We start from the raw sequence: 10,713 nt of genomic DNA on the forward strand, positions 1-10,713 counted from the left end.
AGCTTGCGCTATCACACCTGGCTGACTCTGAAGTTTGCTGAGTTAGTTTGAATAGCATATCTAAAGATAGAAGCATGGAACTGAAGAAAGGCCTGCTGCTGTGGTATGAGGGCCTATCAGGCCTTCTATGTCTAGTAGTGTTTGTTTTATGATTTGGGAAACCAGTGTTTGGTGCATATGCTTATAACTGCTGTGTCTTCTTGGTGAGTCATCCCCAGCCATTCCCTTCATTAATACGTGACAGCCTTCTTCTTCTTCTTCTTTTTTTTTTTTTTTTTTTTTTTTTTTTTGGTTTTTTGAGACAGGTTTTCTCTGTGTAGCCTTGGCCATCCTGGACTCACTTTGTAGACCAGGCTGGCCTCGAACTCACAGCGATCCACCTGCCTCTGCCTCCCGAGTGCTGGGATTCAAGGAGTGCGCCACCACGCCCGGCTGTGACAGCCTTCTTTATTCTAATGTTGGTTTGAACTTTACCTGATCATCTACCAGAAACAATAAGTTCTCTCTTAAGATGTTCCTCGGTGCTGCCCACCAACTCAAACTGTAAGATTGCAATGAGGTTCTTCTCCACTGCTGACAGAGGACAGTCACTATCTCACCAGGTTGTGCAGTCCATTTTGCGGCTTGTAAGAGCTGCAGGCTTGCCCTGAGGATCTCAGTCTTTTTCCACCTCATCTTTTTGAAGGAGCCTTTGTTCCTTTTCCTCCCTGTGGAAGCCATGGGCCAGGAGCTGTGCCTGGCATCCTTTTTGTGTGTCTCCCTTCTTTTCCTCTGCACTTTGCAGGTGCCCTATCATCCATTATCTTTGTGACTTTCTGAAACTTTCTCTGACTTTGGGATAATCCTTTTTTTCTCCCTTATTCTAATTCTTTATCAGTATCAGGTCCAAGAGAAAGTCCTCTCCCCCAAATTCTGGTGCCAGTTCCCCTCTACCAAAGGAGGCTTTTCCTCATCACTGTCAGGAGGGACAAATGACTATCTATGGTGCCTAAGAGCATACCAAAGGGCGTGATGACCTCCAGGATCTCTCAGTATCACCTGTGGCTTTTCTCAGACCTTCTCACCCTGACCACTACCCTAAACTTCAGCTTTCCCTGCTTCCCATTCCATGTAACCCTACTATTCTCTCTGTGTGTCTCTGTCTCTCTCTGTGTCTCTGTTTCTGTTTCTCTCTGTCTCTGTCTTTTTGTCTCTGTCTGTCTGTCTGTCTGTCTGTCTGTCTGTCTGTCTCTCTCTCTCTCTCTCTCTCTCTCTCTCTCTCTCTCTCTCTCTCTCTCTCTCTCTCTCTCTCTCTCTCTCTCTCTCTCTCTCCTTGGTCTCTGTCTACACTCTCTTTGCCTTCATCTCTCACTTTGCCCCGCCCCCATTCCTCCTCTAATGGCCAAATCCGGTCTCCTGGCCATGTTCAATCTACGACTTTCTTTTTGCTCTGGACTCTTCCAGATGCATTTAGCTGTTTCCCTCTCTCTCATATTTAAAATAAAAGCCTTCCCCTTAACCATACCTTGGAGGGGCCATTGTTAATACTGAGATTTTCAAGAAAAAGACCAGTTCCATATTTTAAGCCCAATTTGAAGCAAGCTTTAATTAAATACTGGTCAGGAAGATGGTGTCTGGCAAGGCCTACCCCTGGGCTTCCAGGGAATGGCCCCAAGTCATGTTCTGCAGAGGCATAAAAAGCCAAAACCTGCAATTAACCACATTTCCCATCTGGTACAATCAGGAGTGCTTTCTGCCTACATGTGGTCAAGAATATCTAATGTAGTTGGTTCCAACAGACCTGTTTAAGGGAGTGAAAACACATGGCTTACTATTTCCCAAGGACTACAGCTCCCAGCATTCCAGGAAGTTATCCTGGGAAAGTGGGGTTTACAGGTTAATTTTGGCCCTTATATCATGTCTTCAGTTTATACAATCAGGTCATGTGGAAGCAATTTCTAGTCCACAGTTTTATCTGGATACCTACCGAAGAATCAGCCTGCCTCCATCTTAGGTTTGACAGCCATCTTATAGTAAAGACAAACTAGGTTCATTCCTGTTTATGATTCAACTTCTGTTTCTCAAGGATTGGGCTCTGCCCCACCTAAAACCTTAACTACAAATGGTTCTGTACTGCCTGTTCCAGGAACGGCAATCTTGTCTTCATTCACGAAGGTTGTTTATAACATCTTGCAAAAGGTTATAATCACCGACAACTACCTTGTTATGACTACTTGGTGTGAGTACCTTGTTTTCTGTTCTGCTCCTATAAATGCCTATTTTTCACCATTTAGAAACCCCCTCCCCGTGAGCTATAAAACCCTTGTCTCTCTCAGGTCCAGTGCTGACCTTTCAAGCCCTGCACTAAGGGGGAGGGAGCACATGTACATGAAGTTTTTTTTTTTTTAAAGCTTGCTTTAATTGATTGTTTGTTTTAAATAATGTGGCCATGATAATTTGAGTCAGTGGTCTTTCTTATCCTATCCTTGGGATTAACACTACCACTCCACTCTTGAAGAAAAAAAAGAACACGTCTTTGACAAAGTAATATTGATGAAAATAACACTGAATTCTAAGCAATAGCTTAGAATTTGGTGTTAAGGAAAGAATCCTGAATTCAGGTTATAGGTAGGAGTATGGAACCTTTTTTACCGGCAGCCACAGCTGCCTAGAAGCTGACACTGTTTTGCCAGCAAGCTATCTGGGGAGTTTCTTATGCTTTTAGTCTAGGACTCCTAGATTAGAATCTATTCAACAGACCCTTTTGAGACTGTGTAGGTGTGAAACTATGTGCAAGCAGGAGATACCTCCTGTCAGGTGAGTGGCAAGCTTCCTCCCTCACCATAGCAACCATAGTGAGGCCTCTGCTTTCCAGCATCTGGGGTTGATAAACACATTGCCCATAGGGGCAAAGGCTTTTCTTTTTTGTGTCCTGCAGTGAGGGTTTAATTTGTATGATCCCTCCTGTGGGGAGAAGAGTGAGTCCTGCAGTTTGCTGCTGTCTTTGTTAAATGCTTCCGACAGAAAGGGCACAAGTCAAGCCCTGCTGCAAATTTCAAGCTGTCCTTTAGAACCAGCGCCTTTCTGGGAATTGGGTCAGAAAGTATCCTTGTGTTGTATAATGTCAGCATGCCAAGGGCATCTTGTAAATAATATTTAGCATGCCAGATTCCCTTCTTTATTCCTTTGCTCATTCTGCCCCACTCCACTATTCTGTCTTTCCTCCCTATCCGGAGCCAAATGTTTGATTTTGATATTATTTATTAGCTTCTTCAAATGTGTCACTCCTCTGATGTAACTAGCCTGCCCCACAGGAATAGGGATATTCTAGAGACACTTGTGACCCTCACTTTGGCTCTCGGGCTATTGGAATGATGGTCTCAGGAAGTGGAGTTTCGAGACAGAGGGAGAACTTGTCTTTCTAAAAGAAATTTGTATTATTTCAGACCACCTTGCAGGAAAGACTGGAGCCCACCAACGATGGGTCAGTCATGGGTTGGGATCACACTGTTTCATGCAAGGAAGCTGAAGTAAACTTCGTGTGAGGACCCCAGAGATGGGCCTGGGACTGGGGCTGTTGAATCTCTTTGTTTCTTACCCAGTGTGACCAAATTGAGTAAATTTCTTTGTTTTATTTTTTTGCTTCTCCCTATTAGCACGGCTCTTTTAATTGTTTTCTTGAGGACAGGTGGCTGAACCTGGCTTGTGAAGACAAGTAGAACCCAGGTTCTGACTCTAACAACTCTGGTAACATTAGCAATATTTTAGCTATAAAATTTAGCAAAGATCTTCATATGCCCTTTATATAGATTCTCCAAATAGTAACATCTTGTATAGCCAAATAATTTTAAATGATTAGGAAGCCTGGCATGATGGCATACACCTGTAATCCCAGCAGCTGGGGAGGCAGAAGTAGGCAGATCTCTGTGAGTTAGAGGCCAGTCTTGTCTACAAAGTGAGTCCAGGACTGGCAAGGCTACACAGAGAAACCTGCAAACAAACAAACAAACAATCAAACAAACAAAAAAACCAAACAAGGTTAGGAGAACCTTTGATGATTGACCCAGAATGAAAACAGTTTTAATTTAGACATTGACACATCTCATGCCTACACTCATTGCCTGTGTGGCCACTCTCCATCTTTTCAGGTCACCGTAAAGCTTCTTTGCAAGTTCTTCATGGTGTTACAGTAAACAGCAAATGCAACCTGCCCTCTATATCTGTGGGTTTCATGTTCCTGTGTTTTACTGTAGGCTATGGATTAAAACTGTTTTTCTAAGTTATGGGTTTTTTCTTGTTAGTATACACCAATTACTACAGCATAATTATAAATACAAAATTCACATTAGGTAAAAGTAATCTAGATATGATTTGATACTTGTAGGAAGATGCACATAGAGTATAGGCAAAAAAAAATATACCGTTTTACATAAAGATCTTAAACCTTCTTTAATTTTTGTATTTGAGAAATTCTGAGCCCAATCCACCCTGGATATAGAGGGAGAACTCTATGTACCTTTCTCTCCTGTTAGAAAAAATTCTAGCATTGCATAAATTGTTCTATAATTTTTCTATCTAACTTTTGATTCAGAAATATTTCCATATAAGCATGTAGGGATTTTCCCCTGTGTAACTTCCCATTACATGAATGTCCTTTTGCCCGGTTAACCAGTTCCTAATGTGAAGACTACTGCTTGGCCTTAAAACCTGCTTTTGTTATTTTGTATTTCAACGAAGACACCTTAACCAAGGCACCTGCCAGAAAAAGAGAGCGAAGGAAATTCACCAGGCACATGCATCCTATAGCGATGGGTGACCTTGGTACTACTTGTTGGCTGGGTGGTGCTGTGGGAGAAGGCAAGGTACTAGAAGCACAAAAGGAAAGACATAGAAGAATGACTATTGTCTTCATTTGTAGTCAGTTAAGCACCGCTCTGTGTGGCCTCAAACTCAGGATGGATATTTGAATTAAGAGATATCTAACTGCGTTTATTACTGAATTGGCTGTTAGCTTTTTGCTAGTTTCAGGCCAGAAATTAACAGATAATTGTACTTACTGCTACCATTTTGCCCTTTAGTTTTGTGGCCAGTTTAAAGCTCCAGGCTGTTTCTCTGGTTCCTTTTTAATTAAGCAGGGACAAGAAGTTTGAGAATTGTTTGCTGGAGTGTCTGTGTGGAAGATTTTAAGCCTCATCTTTGAGAATCTACCTCCCTCTCCCAATTGTTTAACTCCTTGCTTATTTCAACAGGCCATTTCCTTCACATGGGACTTGGCGGTTGGGGCCCAAAACTGCTGACAAAGCTATCTTATGTTTTCCACATGGTACATAAAACAGATGACAAGCAAACTGTTGATTTCATCAGGGGAAATGCATGTCGGCCGACATCTATTATGCTAATAAAAAAATAAAGATTGTTTAAGCAACTGGGGATCTTGCAGTGGCTCCCCTTGGAGTGGGACCCTCCGATTAAATGGCAACAAACTCCCCCGGAGTGTATATTCCAGATTAGGACAGTGACTGTCACATGGGTGTGGCCTAAAGACACATTTATAGAACACAGTATGTTGAGATACTTGAAAGCAAATTAAAGAAGACAGGATGCTTTTTGTACCTTGTAAAGGGACAAAAGAACACCTGCCTTACACCATCATCACCAGAAGACTTAATTATGAGGAAAGTGCAATGCAGACTCGGACTCGGAGAGTATTGGCTATTATTGTTCTATTTGTTTGGACATACATATGTAAAAATGTTCTTTCTTTTGAAAAGATGTTGAAGACATTTTGTTGTTATCTAAAAGTTTTTTTTTTTTAACCACAGACTTAAGTAATATCAAAAGAGATAATTCTTGACATTCAAGAATTATTAATATTTAAGTTATGTGTTCATGTGTTAATCCTTAATGTTTATTCAATAGAATCTCTAACACTACAATAACTTGATGCCAGCTATCTTTTTAAAACATGTGGATAAATTTTTTCTCAGGTTGAAATCTTTCTGTAATATTTAAGATCATTTTTTTTTTTACATTTCCCCCATGAGCTTGTAGTTGCCTATAGAAGTTTATTTTGACACGATACATTTGAAGATCCCTTATCAACTTCCTTATGATATTTTCAACAGAAATTTTATAACCAGTTTTATTTCCTGTGACCTTAAAACTATAACTATTAAGAGCATTATCTAGCTTGGTTACTGGTAAAGTGTTTGTGTGTGTGTGTGTGTGTGTGTGTGTGTGTGTGTGTGTGTGTGTATAATATAATGTGGGTGCACATTTGTATACAGTTGATCAAGAAAATTACATGCCTATGTATGGTGGTACATGCCTGTAATACCAACACTCAGAAGGATGAGGAAACAGGATTATGAATATGAGGTCAGCTTAAGATACACAAGGAGACTCTGTCTCAAAAACAATCATACTATATTTTGATGAATATATAAAAAAATTACTGTTAAGAGTAAAACAAAAATCTTATGTATCTGGACACATCATATATTTCTAGAATAAGATATTTAACATGAGCATCATACTGCTTTATGCGCATGTGTGTTTGTGTATGTTCAAGTATGTATGTGTTTGCAAAGGCAACCTCGGGTGGTCCTCAGGTGCTGTCCATCTTCTTTTGGAAATAGGATCTCCCACTGGCATAGAAATCTCCAGTTAGTGAGGGTTACCTGGCCGGTGAGTCCCAAATATCCACCTGGGTCCACCTTCCCACTGCTAGAGTTACAATTGCATACCACCACCCCTCAAATCTGCATTTTCACTTAGATTCTGGAGATTGAACTCGACTCACCTCCCAGCCCAATAATAATACTTTCTTATTAATTTAATTTTTGCTATTTTGTGATGTTTTCACTATATTGTTTGAGGCTAGGCTTGAACACATAATTCCTCTGCCTCAGCCTTCTAAGCGCTGGTATTACAGGCATGCACTGCACTTCAGAGTAAAGGGATGGAAAACTGTATGCCAAGCAAATGGATCCAAGAAGCAGGCCCTATTCTAGTATATAATAAAATAGACTCTCAGCCAAAACTAATCAAAAGAGATGGGGAAGGTCACTACATCCTCATTAAAGAAAAAATATGCCAAGATGATGTCTCAATTCTGACCATCTATGCCCCAAATGCAGGAGCACCTACATTCATAAAAGAAACATTACTAAAGCTTAAGTCACACATTGAACACCACACATTAATAGTGGGAGACTTCAACACGCCACTGTCCCCAGTAGACAGATAATCAAGACAGAAACTAAATGGAGAAACAATGAAACTAATAGATACCATGAAACAAATGGACCTAACATATCTACAGAACATTTCACCCAAACACCAAAGATTACACCTTCTTTTCAGCACCTCACAGAACCTTCTCCAAAACTGACCACAAAGCAAACCTCAATAGATACAAGAAAATTGAAATAATCCCTTACATCTTATCAGGCCACTATGGATTAAAGCTGGAACTCAGCAACAAAAGAAACAACTGAAAGCCTACAATCTCATGGAAACTGAGCAACTCCCTACTCCCTACTTACCTTTAGGTAAGGAACAAATAAAAAGAGAAATTAAAAACATCCTAGAATTTAATGAAACTGAAGGCACAACATACCCAAAACTTATGGGATACAATGAAAGCAGTGCTAAGAGGAACGTTCATAGCACTAAGCACCTTCATAAATAAATTGAAGAGGTCCTATACTAGCAACTTAACAGCACACCAGAAAGCTCTAGAACAAAAAGAAACAGACACACTCAAGAAGAATAGACTGCTGGAAACCATCAAACTCAGGGCTGAAGCCAATAAACTAGAAACAAAGAAAATTCCAAGAATCAACAAAACCAAGAGCTAGTTCTTTGAGAAAATCAGCACGATAGACAAATCCTTAGCCAAACTAACTAAAAGACAGAGGGAGAGTATTCAAATTAACAAAATCAGAAATGAAAAGGGACGCATAACAACAGATACCGAGGAAATCCAAGGAATCATCAGGTCTTACTTCAAAACCCTATATGCCACAGAAATTGAAAACCTAAATGAAATGGACAATTTTCTTGAAAGCTACCAATTACCAAAATTGAATCAAGATCAGGTGAACAAATTGAATAGTCCTATTACACTTAAGGAAATAGAGGCAGTCATCAAAATCTACCTGCCAAAAATTGCCCAGGACTAGATGAATTCAGGGCAGAATTCTATCAGACTTTCAGAGAAGAGCTAATACCAATTCTTCTCAAACTATTCTGAAAAATAGAATCAGAAGGAATATTACCAAACACATTCTATGAGGCCACAGTCACCTTGATATCTAAACCACAGAAAGACTCAACAAAGGAAGAGAATTTCAGACCAATTTCCCTTATGAACATTGATGGAAAAATGCTCAATAAGATACTCGAAAACTGAATTCAAGAACACATCAAAAATATTATTCACCATGACGAAGTTGGTTTCATCCCAGTCATTCAGGGGTGGTTTAATATACAGAAATTCCCTCAGTGTAATCCATCATATAAACAAACTAAAAGAAAAAAAACCCCACATGATCATCTCCTGAGATGCCAAAAAAGCATTTGACAAAATTCAACACCCATTCATGTTAAAAGTCCTGGAGAGAGCAGGGATATAAGGCACATACTTAAACAAAATAAAGGCAATATATAACAGCATATAGCCAACATCAAACTAAATGGCAAGAAACTTAAATCAATTCCACTGAAATCAGGAAAAAGACAAGGCTGTCCACTCTCCCTGTATCTCTTCAATATAGTACTTGAAGCCCTAGCTAGAGCAATAAGTCAACTAAAAGAGATCAAGGGGATATAAATTGGAATGAAAGAAGTCAAGTTATCACTATTCATGGATGGTATGATCGTATACATAAGTGATCCCAAAAATTTTATCAAGGAACTCCTACAGCTGATAAACACCTTCAGCAAAGTGGCTGGATACAAAATCAGGTAAAAAAAAAAAATTAGTAGTAGCCCTCCTCTACACAAATGACAAACAGGCAAAGAAATAAGTTAGGGAAACTATACCCTTCACAATAGCTACAAATAATATAAAATATCTTGGTGTAGTAACTCTAACCAAGAAAGTGAAAGACTTATATGGAAAAAAAAACCCTTCAGATCTCTCAAGAGAGAATTTGAAGAAGATATCAGAATATGGACATCTCCCATGCTCATGGATTGGGAGAATCAATATAGTAAAAATGGTCATCTTACAATAGGCAATCTGCAGATTCAATGCAATCCCTACCAAAATACCTACACAGTTCTTTATTGACGTTGAAAGCTCAATTCTCAACTTCATTTATAAAAATAGCTAAAACAATCCTATACAATGAAAGATCTTCTGGAGGAATCTCTATCCTGGATCTCAAGTTGTACTATAGAGCAACAGTAATAAAACCAGCATAGAAATAAGCTGGTTGATCAATGGAAATTGACTAGAAGACCAAGAAATAAACCCACACACCTATGGACATTTGATTTTTGACAAAGAAGCCAAATCCATACAATGGAAAAAAAAGATACCGTCTTCAACAAATGGTTCTGGTCTAACTGGATGGCTACACATAGAAAAATGAAAATACATCAATATCTATCACCCTGCACAAAACTGAAGTTCAAATGGATTAAAGACTTCAACATAAAACTAGACACACTAAATTTGTTTGAAGGAAAAGTGAGGAAGAGCCTTGAGCTCATTTGGTATATGAGACAACTTCCTGAAGAGAACACCAACAGCTCAGGTTCTGAGATCAACAATTAATAAATGGGATCTTATGAAACTGAAAAGCTTCTGTAAAGAAAAGGACACTGTCAATTGAACAAAACAACAGCCTACAGACTGGGAGAAGATCTTCACCAACCCTATATTTGACAAAGGGCTAATATAACAACTCAAGAAATGAAATACCACCAAACCAAATATCCAATTAAAAATGAGGTACAGAACTAAACAGGGAATTCTCAACAGATGAATATTGAATGGCTGAGAAACATTTAAAGAAATGCTCAACATCCCTAGTTATCAGGGAAATGCAACTCAAAAGGACTCTGAGATTCCATCTTACATCTATCTGAATGGCTAAGATCAAAAACTCAAATGACAGCACATGCTGGAGAGGATGTGTAAAAAGGGGAACACTCTCCTCCATTGCTGGTGGGAGTGCAAACTTGGACAACCACTTTGGAAATCAATCTGGTGCTTTCTCCGAAAATTGGGAATAATTCTTCCTCAGGACCCAGCCATACCACTCCTGGGAATATACCTGAAAAATGCTTCACCATGCAACAAGGACATTTGCTCAACTATGTTCATAGCAGCCTTATTTGTAATAGCCAGAATCTGGAAATAACACAGATTCTCAACTGAAGAATGGATAAAGAAACTGTAGTACATTTACACAATGGAATACTACTCAGCTATTAAAAATAAGGAAATCCTGAAATTTGCAGGCAAATGGATGGAACTAGAAAAGATTATTCTGAGTGAGTTAACCCAGACCCAGAAAGACACAGGTGGTATATGCTCACTCATAATCGGATATTAGCCACATAATACAGGATAACTACACTACAACACAGTGACTGATGTACCAACCAAGGGCTGTATATGATGTGGACCTAGACCCTCTGCTCGGATGTACTAGATAGGCAACACAGTCTCATTGTTGGTCTCACATATGGGGAGTAAAGTCTACTTCTGACATGGAC

Source organism: Acomys russatus, chromosome 15 (assembly GCF_903995435.1).
Source record: "Acomys russatus chromosome 15, mAcoRus1.1, whole genome shotgun sequence".
Taxonomy (NCBI): Eukaryota; Metazoa; Chordata; class Mammalia; order Rodentia; family Muridae; genus Acomys; species Acomys russatus.